The sequence below is a fragment of the Bos taurus genome, chromosome 7 (assembly GCF_002263795.3).
Source record: "Bos taurus isolate L1 Dominette 01449 registration number 42190680 breed Hereford chromosome 7, ARS-UCD2.0, whole genome shotgun sequence".
Classification (NCBI taxonomy): domain Eukaryota; kingdom Metazoa; phylum Chordata; class Mammalia; order Artiodactyla; family Bovidae; genus Bos; species Bos taurus.
In genome coordinates this window covers 24,696,528-24,716,245 of record NC_037334.1, presented here as the reverse complement: position 1 = coordinate 24,716,245, position 19,718 = coordinate 24,696,528, and positions in this window count along the sequence as shown.

Below are 19,718 nucleotides of genomic sequence, written 5' to 3'. Positions count from 1 at the left end.
GGCGTGGGCTTGAGATACAAGCTATTGTGTGTAAAATAGATAAGCGACAAGGATCGATCATATAGCACAGGGAATTACAGCCATTATCTTGTAATAACTTTCTTTTACATCCATTTTTATTGGAGTATACTTGCTTAACAATGTTATGTTAGTTTCTAATATACAGCAAAATGAATCAGCTATATGTATATGTATGTCCCCTCTTTTTAAGATTTTTTTTTTTCCTATTTTGGTCCCCACAGAGCATTGATTAGAGTTCTCTATGCTATGCAGTGGATTTCCTTGGTGATTTAGATGGTAAAGAATCCTCCTGCAATGTGGGAGACCTGGGTTTGATCCCTGGGTTGGAAATATCCCCTAGAGAAGAGAATGTCTACCCACTCCAGTATTCTGGCCTGGAGAATTCCATGGAGGAAGGAGCCTAGCAGGCTGCAGTCCATGAGTCAGACACAATTTAGCAACTAAACAACAAGGTCGGGTTGAATAAGTAATTGTGTGACATTAAGAAAGATGGCAACAGGATGTAGTAAAGTGAGGCATATTCTACAGAAAGTAAACTGATATGGGACTCTATTCTACAGTTCACTTAATTTTCCTCTTTTGGATATCATAATTCAGCAAACTCTGAAGCAGCCATAGGCATTTTGACACACTGCTAATCTGTGCTCATGTCTCACAGAAAGAGATTATCTGGGGTTTGTATGGATCTGAAGCTCCTGGCGTTTTGCCCATTTTCCAGCCTGATTGTAAAGACCTGTGCTTGTATGCTTCCTTACGGTGTCTCTCCTAGATGTTTTCAAGTTTCTCTAGGACCTCAGTCTGGGTACTGCGTTTCTGGTCTCTGAAGAACAGCTTGAAGGCATGGCTCATGTGTTGTGTGACAAAGCACGTGTTCTCACAACTTATGTGGTCTTATAGAACCCGTTCTGAAGGCTTCCACATCTCAGTTTTATAAATAAAGGCATTCGAAAAGCATAAATCAGTTCCATAACATTTGTTACTTTAAATAGGCCAAGAATAATGGAATCTTTCTCTGTTCGAGGGAAGAAGCAAAGAAGATATTCATCACAATTTGAATGAAAAATGACTGGTAGTTTAATTTCCTTTCTCTGAGAAATTTGGATTTTGTTGCGAGACTATTCTATTTGGAACATGAATCACACAAATCACAAAACCATTGATATGACAAAGTCATTTTAAAATAAATTTTCATTTTTTGCATTGTTGATTCAATACTGTTAAGAAAAGAAGTAAACTATATAATTCATCACTTATACTCTGGAGATTATATTAAAAGAAAGAAGTACATGTTAAAGACATACATGTCATGTTCTTTAAAAATTCTACAAATTCTCTTTTATTCTGTGAAAAATTTCAAATTAAAGAATCCCTTTCAGTCAGATCCACCTACAAGCATAAATTTTCTGTATTAATGGATTTAAGGATTATGTGTCCACTTACATCTCTGGACTAATGAGTGCTTCCTCCTCTGGCTCTATAACACTTAAAATTCATTGCTTTGTTCTGGTTAATTTTCATATTTCTGCTATGTCAAGGGGTCTCTCAGGGCCGTTATGAGTTAGGTGCTCAGTTGCCAAGTCATGTCTGACTCTGCAAACCCATTGACTGTATCCTGCCAAGCTGTCTGTCCATGGGATTTTCCAGGAAAATATACTGAAGGAAATGGGTTGCCATTTCCTTCTCCAGGGGATCTTCCAGACCCAGGGATCCTATGTCTCCTCCATTAGCAGGCATATTCTTTACCCCTGAGCTACCTGGGAAGCCCTTTCTGAGTAGTATGCACTCACTAAATATTTCTTGTCTGCTCGCACTATAAAGCTTGAAACTTTACAATAACAGATGAACTTTCAAAAAATCACTACAAGCCTATTTTGTTGTTTGTCTTGAATAATAAATGTTTCATACTAGATTTCTTTCTGTTCTGAAAAAAACGAAAAAAAAAAAAAAAAAACCACCCAGATATAATGATTTCATGAAGCGTGTTAACACTGACTAGTAAAATGTATTCTGCTGCTGCTGCTGCTGCTAAGTCACTTCAGTCATGTCCGACTCTGTGTGACCCCATAGACGGCAGCCCATCAGGCTCCCCCGTCCCTGGGATTCTCCAGGCAAGAACACTGGAGTGGGTTGCCATTTCCTTCTCCAATGCATGAAAGTGAAAAGTGAAAGTGAAGTCGCTCAGTCGTGTCTGATTCTTCTCGACCCCATGGACTGCAGCCTACCAGGCTCCTCTGTCCATGGGATTTTCCAGGCAAGAGTACTGGAGTGGGGTGCCATTGCCTTCTTCAAATGTATTCTATCTTTCCACAAACAGGTAACATTGGTCCATGGATTTTTTTATCTTCAAACATTTACTACAGTTTCAACAATTATCCTCCAATAAGCCTATAGAATTTCATCTCTAGCCCTACCAGTTTCACAATTCCTATCCCAGTTAGTTTTGATGGGAAGTCACCATTTGCACAGAACATTCCTGGTTTTGGCACTGAAAGTTCCAAGACACAGGATACCCTCAATCTTGGGCAAACTGGTACCGTGTGTCACCATAGCTATTCTATCAGTTTTCTAAATATTTAAAAGTATGTATCTCTTAAAAATGAGGAATCTTTCTTTAAAAGAGCAATATTATTAGCATACCTAAAAATCCTTACTATCATCAAATAGTCCCCCCAGTGTTCACTCTGTCACATACTTTTTTAAAACAACTTATTTTCAAACTAGGGTCTGGCTACGGTATATAAATTGGTTGATATGTCTCTTAATTTTTAAGTTTTATTGTTTTGTTTCTAATATATAGTGTCTGTCTTCATCTTCCCCTTCCTGCCCTTGCTCCCTCTTACCCTCCTTCACTCCCAGATGTTGTTATTAAAGAAAGAGGTTGTTTATCCTGCTCAGTTTCTCACAGTTCGTATTTTGCTGATTGCATCTTCACAATACAATTTAATATGTTCCACTGACTCTTATTTATCTTGTAAATTCCAAATTAGATGTAGAGTCGTGGCGCATTCTAGTTACAGTTTGGCTGGGGAGGACAGGACTACATCACATGATGTTCAGTTCCATCACCCATGTCGTCTGGATGGTATCACCCATTGGTTAAATTGCCTGGATGTATACATCATCTTATAATACCTGATCTAGACAAATCCAAAGAAAGATATTGCAAGAGTTTCTACCTTTCCACCAAAGGTGGAAATTGTTGCATTATTTTTGTTGTTTCCAGCCAATTCCAACTCAAGTTTATTAAAGAAATCCTTCTTCTTAAGTGAATTATCACCTTAAAAGGAAGTTCTTAAGGCCAAAAAAACCCCGGCACCTATATGAAGTTATACTAGTGTAGAAGTAGGAGGGAAAGAAAGTATCGCAAAGCATGGCCTTGCTTTGTTGCCCTTTCTAACAATACCTCATAAGCAGTCATGTAGGGGACTTTCTAATTTATGTGTGTGTGTGTGTGTGTGTATGTGTGTGTTTGTATGTGCTCAGTCGCTCTGTTGTATCCAAATCTTTGTGACCGCATGGATACAGCCTGCCAGACTCCTCTCTCCATGGAATTTTCCAGGCAAGAATACTGGAGTGGATTGTCATTTCCTACTCCAGAGGATCTTCCCAGAGAAATACTTCATTTATTGATGATATGAATCATTGTGGTATACTGTATATATTGCAAATATTTTTCCTAGTGTTCATTTTTTAAATTTCAAGGTGTTTTTGGCCTTCAGAAGTTTTCCATTTTGATTTTGCTATCTATTAAAATGTTCCTTTAAGCTTTCATGATTCTCTTTCTTCCTTAATAATGATTGCTGCTGCTGCTGCTAAGTCGCTTCAGTCGTGTCCGACTCTGTGCGATCCCATAGATGGCAGCCCACTAGGCTCCTCTGTCCCTGGGATTCTCCAGGCAAGAGTACTGGAGAGGGTTGCCATTTTTAGGGGCTGGTAATTGTTCAGAGATTGAGTGTTTCTAAATCAAGCTTAGTTTCTATAAGCAACTTTAATAAAGTAACAGAATGTATTGGTGAATAGAGTAGCTCATAGCCAATAATTTTAGTTATTCTATCCCGAAGAAAGGCTGAAGTACCAGATTCATTAACTTAATGAGGTTACATTAATCACTTGGAGAAAACAGCCAGCACCAAAGGCAACAGTCCAAAAGAAATGGCACGCTGATGTCAAGTAGGTTTAATTGTGAGTGCTGGCTTAGGTTTGTTGGTGGTGAGACCTGAAATACCATGCCGTGAGTATTTGTAACTATGAACTTCTCTGGATTTAGGGAGAAACAAAACTATGATTAAGTAATTATATCAACAACAGGACTGGAAAAAGGGAGTGAAGGTAAGCCTGCCATTTGTTTGCTGATCCTTTCCAAAATCAATTCTTTTTTAGCACTATCATTATTATTTAAATTGGCTCCCTAAGACCACCACCAAATCCTAGATGTATGGAAGAATGTGAGAAAGTGTGGTGGTAGTTTATTCACCTGATGAATAAATTAACCTTAACAAGAACAGAAAGTCTGCTTGCTAAATATTATTGCCTGAAGCCTTTTTAAAATTTACGCAGGACTTGTTTTGCATATTGCAGTGATACTCTAAGAACCAACATAAAATTGAGGGAATTCTTACTGAGAAACAATTCAACTCATATGGGTATCTCTTGGAAAAGGTAAGTTCATTTCATGATAGGAAATGCACAAAACTAGCCAACAGGCATCTTCCTAATCACTGGGCTGTATTTTATGGGAATGTCAAAAGTCTCCAAACAAAGTGTAATGAAAATGACCAGAATCCTGTCAACTGAAAAAAAATGCACAACCTAAAAAGTTGAGAGCTATGTTTTATTCGGTGGACAAAACTGAGGGCTTACACCCAGGACATAGTATCTCAGATAACTCCAAAGAGGCAAGGTGGGGAGTCAGAATATATAGACTTTTGTTTGTTTGTTTGTTTACAACAAAGGCCAGGTACTTGGGGGTAGGGGTAGAGGGTAGCTGCAGAGCTTGATAGTCTGATAGCAGATATTATGTTTGCATTCTGAGTTCCCCCAGGGCCCACAGGCCGGGCGGCTATAGTGGCTGAGGGTTGCACCATCATCTGTTTACTGGTATGGTACACAGCATTCTAGGCTCACAGTCATAATTACACCTCAGAAAATATGGGACTGCCCGGTTTCTTAAGATCCAAAGTCACCCTACCAACTGTCTTCTCGAAAGTGTAAGCTTACCAATCTCTATTCTGCTAATATTCATTAGCTACTTCTCTGTTGCTTCACTTTGCATGTCTTCATCTCAGGTTTATTTTCCCTGTACAAAACTGAAAACTCGATCTTTCCTACGAAGGTATTTTTGGCTTGTGCTTACGCACGTATTCTGTTTATTCCTGTCCACCACCGCTTATTGGTCTCTTTTTCGTCTCTTTCACTTTCTATTTCCACCAAGCAAATGACCTCTGGCTATTTACAGTTCAGATTACCAACAAAAAGGAAACGCTAATTTTTGTGCAGCTTTTTCCAAGCTATTGATTGGCTGCTCTTGAGTTACAGGCCAATTATAATGTAATCATGTTTAAGCAGAGGGATGGCACCCATACAATACTGTCATGTCAACTTACCCACAGTGAACTTCTGGCTTTTGGTGTAATGCACATTTACTTTTCAGGATACTCAGATTCACTTATGAAATGTACATAAGTCTGCAGTTTATAAAACACACATGAAAAAAATGTTACATGTTTAAAGTAAGCAGTAAGCAAAATGTTTGTTAGAGGTAAGCTGATTCATAGGATGTATTCAACAAATACTTCTTAGCATATTAGTCTTTGAACACTCCAAAGCAGTGGACAGTGTTCTATTATATGAATATATCATGTTTTCTTCATCCATTGATGGACGTTTGGGCTGTTTCCATATCTTGGCTATTGTGAATAAAGCTGCAGAGAATAATGGCAGTTTTGATGTTTCCTGGGGAATCCCAATTTCAATTCCTTTGGATAAATACTCAGAAGTGTGATTACTGGATCATATGGTAGTTCTACTTTTAATTTTTGAGGAAATTCCATACTGTTATCCACAGTGATGGCCCCATTTTACTTTTCCACCAACAGTGGAAAAGGGGTCCAATGTCCCAATACCCTCACTCATCCTTTTTTTCCCATAGTCCCAGTTGGAATCTTTTTTATTTAACTTTTATTTTGTATTGGAATATAGTCAGTTAACAATGTTGAGATAGTTTCAGGTAAATAGCGAAGAGACCTAGCCATACATACACATGTATCCATTCCCCATCCCAAATCCCCTTCCCATCCAGGCTGCCACATAACATTGAGCAGAGCTCCATGTGCTATATAGTAGGTCCTTGTTGGTCATCCATTTTAAATAGAGGAGAGTGTACATGACCTTCCCAAAGTCCCTAATTCTCACAGAGACTTTTTACCCATTTGCAGCAACATGGATGAACCTGAAGGAAATTATGCTAAGTGAAATAAGTCCTCAGAAGGGAAAAATCTTCCATAATTTTACCATGATGGGGTATCTAAGATACTCAGACTCACAAAAGCAGAAATCAAACTTGCAGAGAACAGAATGGTGGTTGGCAGGGTCTGAGGAGGAGGGGAAATGAAGAATTGTTCAGTGTGCATAAAGTTTCAGTTGTGCAGGATGAATAAGTTCTAGAGACCTGCTGTACCACATGGCATCTACAGTTAACAATATTGCATTGAACGTTTAAATAGTTAACAGGGTAGATCTCATGTTAAATGTTCTTTTTTTTTAAATTTTATTTTATTTTTAAACTTTACAAAATTGTATTAGTTTTGCCAAATATCGAAATGAATCCGCCACAGGTATACCTGTGTTCCCCATCCTGAACCCTCCTCCCTCCTCCCTCCCCATACCCTCCTTCTGGGTTGTCCCAGTGCACCAGCCCCAAGCATCCAGTATCGTGCATCGAACCTGGACTGGCGACTCATTTCATACATGATATTATATATGTTTCAATGTCATTCTCCCAAATCTCCCCACCCTCTCCCTCTCCCACAGAGTCCATAGGACTGATCTATACATCAGTGTCTCTTTTGCTGTCTCGTACACAGAGTTATTGTTACCATCTTTCTAAATTCCATATATATGCGTTAGTATACTGTATTGATGTTTTTCTTTCTGGCTTACTTCACTCTATATAATAGTTATAACAGCAAAAGAAGTATGAGGAAACTTTTAGAGGTGATAGGTGTGTCTATTGTGATTATGATTTCGCAAGCGTACGCCTACGTTCTAATTCATCAAATTGAATATATTAAATATGCACAGTTTTATATATCATTTATAAATAATTGAAAAAATAATAAGTCAAAAGATACCTAATATTCATGAGGCCCTGGGTATAAAATATTTGCAATATACTAAATATTGAATATGTACTAAGTATACATGAAATAAATGAAGCATTTGACAATCATGAGTACTTAATTTGGACATACATTGTTGATACTCATTCTGACCCCATATCTCCTCTGTTCAAGTGATACAAATAAAACGCAAGTCTGTTTAGGAGGCAAAATAACAAGGTACAACTCTGACCGGGCACTTGTCTCTGTGACTCTGTCCTGCCTGTAAGCCCTTTTGCTCAAACCTAAGTTCTGGTGCCAGTAACCACATTATCAGCAAGGAAAGCAGAGGGTGGAGAAAGACAGGAGATGAGCATGGCACACCCCAGGATTCAGGTAGTGTGGTGCTTTCATCCTATTTGTACGTTGTTATGTGTATTAACTTGCTCTGTCTCTCTCCCCTTGCTTCTGTTTATGTGTTCTAAATATGACTTGTGCATTTACATTTGCTGTGAGCCTTTCTGTTCTGTTACCCTCTGGGATAATATTTTTGGCACTGTACCTGGAGGCTGTCATTGCATCAGAGTACTTTCCCACATGATATTTGACTTGCCCGAGACTCATAAATAATACATCTTTGCTTTAGGTTTGTTGCTTAATATTAACTAAGTGGAGCATAACAGAAGAAATAAAATAATCGTGAACTCAAAATGAGAGGGAAAGCCTTGGAAAGAAAGGAATTTAATGCTCACCTCTTCATATTCTTTTCAGTATGAACTAGGAAAAAGACCTGCACAGCTGGTTGTATTTAAATGGTCTGTTCCGTTACTAAGAGTGATACAGCTTCTAATCAGGATCTCTTCCTACTACTTATTTAAGTAAAATCCATCATTATTTACATCCTCCAAAATAATAACAATGATATTATTATTATAGTCAAATTTGCTTGATAAACCCAATTGTTTTCACCATCTCCTTTTCTAAATAGCTAACTTTCACAGCGTCCCATAGGTAGTTCACAAAGAATATGTATCAGTAACATACTCTTCACTCAGTCTTACTTTCCCTATTATTGCCTTCACTAGTCCTTAAAGTTGGAACTGATATCTAAATTATGCTTATGGTTTCTATATACCCTGTATTCATTTTCTCTGGGTGCCATGATACATTACCACAAAGTTAGTGGGTAATAACAACACAATTTTATTTTCTTAGAGTCCTGTAGGTTGGAAGTCCTACCCAGGTCTTGCTGGGCCAAAATAAAGGTGTCAGCAAAGCTATGTTCCTTTCTAGAGAAGGAATGGTTCCTTTCTAGAGAAAGCTATGGTTTTTCCAGTAGTCATGTATGGATGTTGAGAATTGGACCATAAAGAAGGTTGAGCACCAAAGAAGTGATATTTTTGAACTGGTGTTGGAGAAGACTCTTGAGAGTCCCTTGGACTGCAAGGAGATCCAAGGAAATCAGTCCTGAATATTCGTTGGAAGGACTGATGCTGAAGTTGAAGCTCCAATACTTTGGCCACCTGATGCGAAGAGGTGACTCATTAGAAAAGACCCTGATGCTGGGAAAGATTGAAGGCAGGAGAAGGATGGGATCACAGGGGACGAGATGGTTGGGTGGCATCACCAACTCAATGGTCATGAGTTTGAGTAAGCTCTGCGAGATGGTGAAGGACAGGGAGTCTAGGGAGCTGTAGTCCATGGGGTTGCAAAGACTTGAACACGACTGAGTGACTGAACAATGACAAGAGAAAGAATGAGCTCTGCTTGGGCCACATGATCTAGTAGAACTTTGTGGTGTTGGAGTTACCAGTAATGGGAAAGAGACTGTCTCAAGTTTATGGAAACTCCTTTAGGAAAAGCCAAATGAAGAGCTGTGAGGTTCTAGACCATGGTCATGTCATCTGCAATAGGAACTCTACATCTGTTGAGAAAGAGCCACTGGCCTGTTAGTGGGCCTTGGTAAGGGTGGAGTGTATGACTATGGGATATTAAGTGAGGATGTAACCAGACCTGCCTATCAGGAGCTAGGTCCTATTGGACCCACCAATTCATAAGTTGGGCAGACCCATTAATAACTCATCACCACTTGAAAGAGATATATCTAGGATCAAGTATGAGCAATACCAGGGAGCACAAGCAAGTTGCACAGGAAGCAGCCCTAATCCCCAGGACCCCACCATTGATGTGCTTGCATCTCTCTCTCAGATCATATCTAAGGATGTTGGAGACTAAGTTAGTATATAAGTGCAAAATGGAGGGGACTGAATTAGCATCTAATTCAGGATTGGCCTGAGAGAGTGGAGCAATAGATAGAGAAAACCATTTTAATTAGCGGGGCTTCAGGTTGTGAATCTGATCATCTTTTACTATGGTAATAGAAAAAAGGGGCTAAAGTTAGAATATGTAAGAATTCACTGGCAGTGACCAATGCTTTGGATGACTGACAAGTGCCTTGAAGGAAAAGAAAGAATTATTTAAAGAAGTACAAGGAGATAGGAGGTAGGAGCAGATTGGGTGAACATATGAGACTAGGTGTGGGGGTGTAAATTTTGTTGTATTCTATGCTAATGCCCACAAAAGAACATCCCCCACAGAAGAGGGGGGTCAAGTGACTTGACCAGAGATATTAGCCAATCTCTTTCACTGGCCACTCCAGTGCCACTACAATGGCACATGAATAAGGTGGCCCTGATGACTGAGGTTGAGGTAATGTATGTGCCCAACAGCATTTGCTCCTGCTAGATAATCTAAAACCAATGTCAAACATCCAAATGGCCAACACCAGAGACCAACATTTAACCCTCATTTTGGCACCATTCCTTGAGGAAATCAGTTCATAAATTGGTACCATGTTGCCTATACTTGATCCCTTCCATGCTGGAAAGGCCAGTAATTTGTTCTCAAATGAATCAATAAATATCCTGAATTTGGGTTTGACTTTCCTACACAAACTGCTGCTGCTGCTAAGTTGCTTCAGTCGTGTCTGACTCTGTGCGACCCCATAGACAGCAGCCCACCAGGACAGCTCCGCCGTCCCTGGGATTCTCCAGGCAAGAACACTGGAGTGGGTTGCCATTTCCTTCTCTAATGCATGAAAGTGAAAAGTGAAAGTGAAGTCGCTCAGTTCTGTCTGACTCTTCGCGACCCCATGGACTGCAGCCTACCAGGCTCCTCCATCCATGGGCTTTTCCAGGCAAGAGTACTGGAGTGGGGTGCCATTTCCTTCTTTCCTACACAAAGGATCTCAATTAACAGTACTATTTTAAGTTTGGTGGAGTGATGAATCCAGTACCATGGTATCTCACCTTGTATTGCATCAGACCAAGAGACCAACTTTATAGCAAAAACAGTATTTTCTTACCTGGTGCATACAGCATCGGATACCATATTATCTTGTAAGAAGATTCAGCTATAGTATTTTGAAAAATTGCAAAAGGTCAAGCATACGCTAGCATCAGAGTGTATAGTTCCAGTGGAGCTGCAGTTTTTCCTCTCTGAACCCCAGCAGGTAATCAAACAGAAGACTGAGAGGACTTCTAAAAACACTCCTTAGTAATGTCAGCTGGGACAGATGACAGAAATCCCAATCAGACCCATCTTCCCATTCTTCCTTTTACAACAAAAGCATAATTTTCAGGGGAAAGAGCAAGAACAACCATCACCTTACTACAATGGAATCCCATTTCAAATAGGAGAAGAGAATGGGGTTGGTGGAAAACGATGCAGCAGGGCAGAACTACTTGTTAAGCCCTGCACTCCAGTTGTAAGGAGGGCAAGAGCAGCAGTGAAGGTCATACTCACAAGTTCATAGAGGCTGCTAAGACAGAGGCTTAATCATCATGTCTGAGAGGATCTTTCTTCTGCTGTTTCCTGTCACTAAGGTCACAAACACTAAGTGAAAACGACAGTGGAATATAGCTGGAAGAGCTGGAAGACACAGATTATCCTCAGGGAGCAGATGCTGAGAAGTAATCTCTGGTACACCAGCCCACACTAAGTTTTCCAAGACTATTCTTTCAAGGAATGTGAAGCCTCTGGGGCACTGAGCATAAACATGGCAACACCAAATTTCAAACCCAATCCCAAATTTGCCTAGTTTTACACAAATCCTCACACTAAAGTTATAGAAGAAGGAAAGGTATGCTTATCTCCAAGCATAAGATAAACTTGCCTCAGAATTTGCTGTGCTCTCCATGTCTAGCTTCCAGAAAAAGTTACAAGACATGGGAAAAGTCAAGAATAAACAAAGTCTGAAGATACAAATTATCAGAACCAGTCTTGAATATGCTGAAACTGACAAGAAATTTAAAATAACTATGAATAATACGTTCTAAAAGTACTAATTGAAAAGTTAGATAACATGCAAGAAGTGAAATGAAGTGAAGTCGCTCAGTCATGTCCGACTCTTTGAGACCCCGTGGACTGTAGCCTACCAGACTTCTCCGTCCATGGGATTCTCGAGGCAAGAATACTGGAGTGGGTTACCATTTCCTTCTCCAGGGGATCTTCCGGACCCAGGGATCGAACCCAGGTCTCCCGCATTGGAGGCAGACGCTTTAACCTCTGAGCCACCAGGGAAGCCCCATGCAAGAAAAGACGGGTAATTTTAGCAGAGAGCTGGAAACTATAGGAAAGAGTCATATGGAAATACTAGAAATCAAAAATATGGCAACAGAGATGATGTTTTCTATATACTTCGTTTTTCGGAGATCTAAAAATAAAATTAAATTGTTATTTAGCTTCTTACTTTACACTTCTACCAATACAAAAATTTAGATGAATTTATTATGAACTTGGGCAAACTCTGGGAGATGGTGAAGGACAGGGAGGCCTGGCATGCTACAGTCCATGGGGTCGCAAAGAGTGGGATATGACTTAGCGACTGAACAACAACAAATCTATCAAGTGTTTTAAATTTACCTTTACTTCTATTGGATTGCTTGAGTAAAAAATATGAATAAAAACAAGCAAATCCAATAGAAAGTTATTTACCTGATTCAACTGTGTTCAAGTATGTGTGTATGTATAAATGTAACTTTAAACTCATTTTATCAAATTTAATCAAAACAGCTGAATTAACTTCTGCATAAAGCCACTAATTTTCCATAGTTGGGTTTGAGTATAAAGGTGAGAAAGGGCCTTGTGTCTGAAACTAAGAATGCCAATCATTCTAGAAATTTCTATATATCAGAGAAGCATGCAAACTTTCAGGCAGTAAAAATTTACTATTTCCGATTAGACTAAACTTCCCAGGGAATTCCATTTATTGGATTATTCTCTGGAAACACAACACTGTGATATAAACCTAGATAGACAAGGAAATCTGAGTAAGTTATGCCAGTGAGTGCAAAGCTTTGCAGCTTACATTCATCTATAAATTTCTCTTCCTTCTCACTTTATTTTTTCCCCTTTATTCTTGTAAAACACTATATATCAAGTAAATAGATCACTGAAAGTTTTTTTCACATTTCTCACTGATAGTTTACATTAAGCAAATCATATCTTTTATTTGTAATATACAAATTCTTTAATATCATTTAAGCAAAGATCACTGACAGCTCTTCATAGGGAATTTGAGATTAAATCTATAAATATTTGTGTTTTAATAAAAATATTTTAAGTGCTAGAATTATTTTCTCCTCATTTTCAGAAAAGTGGGCTATTTTGATGAGATAACAAAAAAGAACAAGGAAGCAAGAAGGTGTATTAACTATACACTATTTATTCATAACTATTTGGTTTCATTGTTCTCGCTAACAGTTCTTCTGTACTGTATTTAAGCCTTTACAAGTGGGTTTTATTCTAAAACAAAGTTTCCTGAATAATTTTTTTTAAAAAAGCTTTTGAAGTAATAAATTATATGTGAAGTAACACATATATTTTTAAGTAAATTTTTTATTTAAGTACATAAATACAGTATAGAATTACACACTGAACATTTGGAAATCATGAGTTTAATGTGATATAAATTAACTGTTTAGATCAACAGAAATACATTGTTGCCTTCATAAAGAGAACAGCACCATTCTTCACAAAGTATTTTAAAACAAAAGTCAAGATCTAGCGCATACATGTATGCTTCTGAGATGGAAAATCAGTTTATAATCTATCTTGAATTTTTATAAGAGTTTATTTATCCTGCGATAATATTTGAAAGGCTTTCCAGAAACAGGAAGACATAAGTTTCTGGTTCTAATTTAAATAGTCATATGATATGTGACCTTAATGTAGTAAGAGGTATTCCGGCCAGGGTAGTTTCTTCTATGGATCAAGTGTATTTTTGTTAAATTGTAAAAATTTAAAACAAATGTCTCCCAAGCTGGGAAAAAAAAAAAACCTCAAGGGCATCATCAGTCATAGGTTTAAAACACATGCCCAAATAATTAACAACTAAATCATAGTAGGAAAAAAAAAAGAGCTTTTCCTGAATAATTTGTGGTATTATTTAAAGTCTTCTCTTAGAAGGCAATTGTTCTAGAATGACTGATTTTTTTCTTTGCACTTTCACTCAATAAACATTAATAAGTTAATTATGTAAATGTAGAAATAAAGCAAAACAGAATCACTGAGCACTTTGAATTGTGTTTTTTAAATTATAAGAAGATTTTGTTGGAATTTTTAAAAGCTACAGAGAATTAAATGACACAATTGTTGATGTTGTTTAGTCACTAAGTCGTGTCAGACTGTGACCCCAGGGACTGTAGCCTGCCAGGCTCTTCTGTCTGTGGGGTTTCCCAGGCAAGAATTGTAGAAGGAAATGGCAACCCAGTCCAGTGTTTTTGCCTGGAAAACCCCACGGACAGAGGAGCCTGGTGGGCTACAATCCATGGGGTTGCAAAGAGTTGGACACGACTTAGTGACTAAACCACCACCACCACAGGCGAGAATACTGGAGTCAGTTGCCATTTTCTTCTCCAAGGTATCTTCCCAACCCAGGAATTGAACCCTAGCCTCCTGCATTGGCAGGCAGATTCTCAACCACTGAGCCACGAGGGAAGCTCAAAATGACACAACAGAAAACATGAAAAGTTTTTCTCTTTTTTCTTTTTTAGCTGTCCCTATTACAACTAACATCCTTTATACATTCTCATGCTTTTGATATATTTCAACAGTTTGTTGTGTATTTTGCCATTCAGTTCAGTTCAGTCGCTCAATCATGTCCGACTCTTTGCGACCCCATGAATCGCAGCACACCAGGCCTCCCTGTCCATCACCAACTCCCGGAGTTCACTCAGACTCATGTCCATCGAGTCAGTGATGCCATCCAGCCATCTCATCCTCTGTCGTCCCCTTCTCCTCCTGCCCCCAATCCTTCCCAGCATCAGTCTTTTCCAATGAGTCAACTCTTCACATGAGGTGGCCAAAGTACTGGAGTTTCAGCTTTAGCATCATTCCTTCCAAAGAAATCCCAGGGCTGATCTCCTTCAGAATGGACTGGTTGGATCTCCTTGCAGTCCAAGGGACTCTCAAGAGTCTTCTCCAACACCACAGTTCAAAACCATCAATTCTTCGGTGCTCAGCTTTCTTCACAGTCCAACTCTCACATCCATACATGACCACTGGAAAAACCATATAACTTTCTGCATATTCTTTCAAATATGTGTACCCACTATATAGCCAAGGAAATATATTACATTATGACTTTAAAAAAAACGTTATAATATAGTGCACCTTTTTTTCATACCAGCAAAGAAAGGTCAATGCTTTTTGAAAGTAAATTGTTTCATCATTTGCCTAACAATGGACCTGGAGGCTGTTTCCCAGTTTAGGGCTTCCCAAGTGGTACAGTGATAAAGAATTTGCCTGCCAATAAAAGTGTACCATAAACATTCTTATCCAATATCTTTAGGTGTCTGTGTTTCTCTCTCTCCCACACAGATTTCCTCAAGTGCAATTGCAGGATCAATGATACATGCCATTTTAAACTTTGCTGAAGATGGCCAGTTCCATTTCCAAAGAGGGCTTAGCACCCACTCTCAGAAGCAACAGAAGAAGACTGTTCCCACCTCTCACACTTCACCTGCACTAATTTTTATCACTCTTTTTATTTTAGGGTGTTAAAAAATTTTTTAATAAAAAATTAATTTAAAAATTAAAGAAATAAGATTAAAATATTATATTTTATAATAATCTCCATTACTCTCCTTAGTGGTTAAGTTAAGCAACTTTTCACACAATTTTTTTTCCATTTGCATTTCCTTTTTTCTCAGTGATTTATTCTATCTTTTATCTATTTCTTTCTTTGTGACTGCTGGTCTTCTTCAAAGTTAATTCATAGGAACTCTTCCTGTATTAGGGATATTAACCTTTTGTCTGTCCTGTGTGTTTTTAAATTTTTTATTCATTCATTTTTTCTACAACATTAATACATTTTTATAAAGTGAAGTCAAATGTTTTATTAAAATATTTTTGTGTATTATCAATTATACTTAGCTTTATTCTCATAATGAGCACTATCCAGAAAATTTATTTCCTATTTTAACAATATGATCATAATCAAGTCTTTTAGTATAGATGGCATTTACATTTCAATGAAGATAACTTCATTTCTTGTTTTGGATATTTATGTTTGAGCGTGCAAAGTTGCTTCAGTCATGTCCAACTCTTTGCAACGCTATGGACTGTAGCCTGCCAGGCTCCTCTGTCCACAGGATTCTCCAGGCAAGTATAGTGGAGTGGGTTGCCATGCCCTTCTCCAGGGCATCTTCCGGACCCAGGGATCGAACCTGCATCTCCTGTGACCCCTGCATTGCAGGCAGATTCTTTACCACTGAGCCACTGGGGAAGCCCTTAGATGTCTGGGGGACATCTTATTTTTTTAACACTTAAACCTAAGAAACACAGAGTCTCCTATTTATTGATTTAATCTAGGTGTATTATTGTGTAAACCATTCAATAGTCTGACTTTAAACATCTAAATACACTTAAACTTATATTTTTCTTCTCCATTAATATGGACATTCAAAACAGTTGGTTTTATGCCTTTCCATATTGTTTCAAAAGCTTTCCCAACTGAGGATCATTCAAACACTCCCCTATCATGTAATGATATTTTTCTGCTGGCATATTAGGGAATCAGCAGTAGTAGAGACTGGATAAATATTAGTGAGGGAAGTAGATACTGCAAGTTAAGAAAGATCTTCCATACATGCCCCAGTGCTTTTCAGTTAATCACTCCCTGATCAACGACCAGTAAGGGCAGAAAGAGGCTGGCTAATGTCATCAGTGAGAGCTTTTTTGTATAATCCTGGGATGAGCCTCTGTTTCACAGAGGAGGGCTTTTGGGGAGCAATCGCATGGGACACAAACGTCTTCCACTCTGGAAAGTTCTTGAACTTCCACTTCCAGAAATTCACACACCGAATTCTTACACAGGCTTTCTTCTCACTGATCCTTTAATCAGATTCCTTCCTGCTGCTGCTGCTGCTGCTGCTGCTAAGTCGCTTCAGTTGTGTCCGACTCTGTGCGACCCCATAGACAGCAGCCCACCAGGCTCCCCCGTCCCTGGGATTCTCCAGGCAAGAACACTGGAGTGGGTTGCCATTTCCTTCTCCAATGCATGAAAGTGAAAAGTGAAAGTGAAGTCGCTCAGTCGTGTCCGACTCTTCGAGACCCCATAGACTGTACCCTACCAGGCTCCTCCATCCATGGGATTTTCCAGGCAAGAGTACTGGAGTGGGGTGCCATTGCCTTCTCCAAGATTCCTTCCTAATTTCTTGCAACCTTGGAAAACCATTAATCACCATTTATTAATCCGTACAGAAAGTTACTTCATGCCATGCTGCTTTCCAGCCGGGTGGACAAAAAAGATGTACTGCTTGAGGTTCAGCCCACTGTCCTACAGGACAGCCCCAGAGTTGGGGTGTAACCTTGCAACAGTCTACTTGTGGTTGGTGCCAGCAAAATGCACAGAGAAACCTATGAACCAGGGCTGAATTTGTTCCTCTTCGATTTTCAACTGGTCTCAGAGGCCCTCACATGAAGCAGTAGATAAGGTTTGTGGAAGAAACTTCAATGAGATAACCATGCTCATATTTTGAGAGCATAGTATGAGAAATGCGGCCTTCAGGAGCTGTCTAGACTTAATCCTGTATGGGCAAGCTCTGTTTAGTGAGAGTGTTTCTGGACAAGTTTAGGTAGATTCCTCCCTCCTGCCCTTCTTTCTTTCCTTCCATCTCCCCTTTTACTTCTCCTCCATCTATCAGAAAATATCGACAAAGCAACTATTATATACAAGGCATCATTGCAGAACTTGGGGAATGGTGGTGAGCAAGACGGGCCCATCCCTTCCTTTATTAACTCACATTTTGGGATCCTAGTAGAACAGAATAGCACTCGATTCCTGATGAGCAGCAGCTCAGTTTACCTGGTCATCTGCTATTCTAAAGTCAGGTTGTATGTCTCCATTATGGCCTGGGAGAAAGCTGTTCTTTTTCAAAGGATGGAACAGTTATTTTAGTAGAGGACACGGCAAGCCTTCGTAACTTCTAGGGCTTCCATTTTGATTTTCTAATCAGTTTTGCCATTGCTCCAAAGAAGGATTAAGATAATACAGCAGTCCCTAACCTTTTGGCACCAGGGAATGGTTTTGTGGAAGACATCTTTTCCGTGGACTGAGTGGTGGGGATAGGGATGGTTTCAGGATGATTCAAGTGCATGACATTTAGCATGTACTGTATTTCTATTATTATTACATTGTGAGATATAGTGAAATAATTATACAGCCCATAGTGCAGAATCAGTGGGAACCCTGAGCTTGTTTTCCTGTAACTAAGGAGTGCACAACCAAGATCCCTGACATGTGCAGTTCACAGTAGGGTTCGAGGTCCTTCAAGAGTCTAATGCAGCTGCTGATGTGACAGGAGGCAGAGCTCAGGTGGTAACGCCGGCAATGGGGAGCAACTGTAAATACAGATGAAGCTTCACTTGTTTGTTTATCGCTCACCTCTTACTGCGCGACCCATTTCCTAACAGTTGGGGACTTCTGAGATAACACACACATTCCTGATGCCCCTCTTAATTTCCTGGATCCATACAGTAGCGAGGAAAAGCTATTTGCACCCCAACCGGACCAGCTGGAGAAAACTTGGTTGCTCTGAAACATGGTCAAACTGTGTCAATCTTTGGATCAACTAGCAAAGAAGTTGGAAAGGATAATTTAAATGAAGTATTTTTTTTCCAAAATCCGAGGAACCCACTAAAAGTTTTTCTTACTGGTGGAGGTACAAGGTACAGCAAACTATTTCTTTACTTTGAAAAGAAGATCCTCACTTGTCCCAAATTACTGGATCCCCAAAAACTTCACTGAAGCAGTAGGCCCTTCATCTCTCTCTCTCTTTATTAATGTATGTGTTTTTCATCAAGAATAGCTACATCACACACTCCATGTACTGTCAGCATTATTATTAATTTAACGAACAAGCATTATGTCCCTTGGGGAAATATAAACTTCACTGTCCCTGTGCACTAAGTTAGAGAAAGCATTAGAGAGTAATCTAATCTAGGAGAAACATGCACTTTGATAAACACAAAAAATTAGTTTTCAGGTAAAACAAATTGTTTCCATTGCTTCATGTGTTAGAGTTAAAGGCATAGCTATTACCAGATCACTAGCTATCTATTAGGGAGAAGGCAATGGCACCTCACTCCAGTACTCTTGCCTGGAAAAGCCCATGGATGGAGGAGCCTGGTGCACTGCAGTCCATGGGGTCCCTAGGAGTCGGACACGACCGAGCAACTTCACTTTCCGAGCAACTTCACTTTCACTTTTCACTTTCATGCATTGGAGAAGGAAATGGCAACCCACTCCAGTGTTCTTGCCTGGAGAATCCCAGGGACGGGGGAGCCTGGTGGGCTGCCTTCTATGGGGTCGCACAGAGTTGGACACGACTGACGCAACTTAGCAGCGGCAGCAGCATCAACAGCAGCTATCTATTAACTGTTGGAGGCCATATTTATTTGTCCAAATGAAAAAAGGCCACCCCTAGAAGAGCAGCTAAAATCAATGAAATATATAGCAACCACTTATTATTCTTTATCCTCCAGGGCCCATCTGCACAGGGGAGCTAAATAGGAATCGGGGGAAAATCAGCACCTCTGCATCTTCTAGGTCTTTGTTTGACAGAGATACCAATCTCTACAGTTTCACAGTAATTCAGGGTTATTTTGATTTAAATTTTGACTTGGAGAATTTTAGAGGTTTCCATTTGGCCTATTTTCCTTGTAGCTCCTTACCCTGTGTGTCGGGAAGCCCATGCGAGAGGTCTGAGGGCTCTTAGTATTTCTATTTTTAGTGCATATTCAACACGTGGAGAAATAGCACAACATTGTGACAGAGATTGCCAGGTTTCTCCCCAAAATGTACTTCCTCTTCTCCCT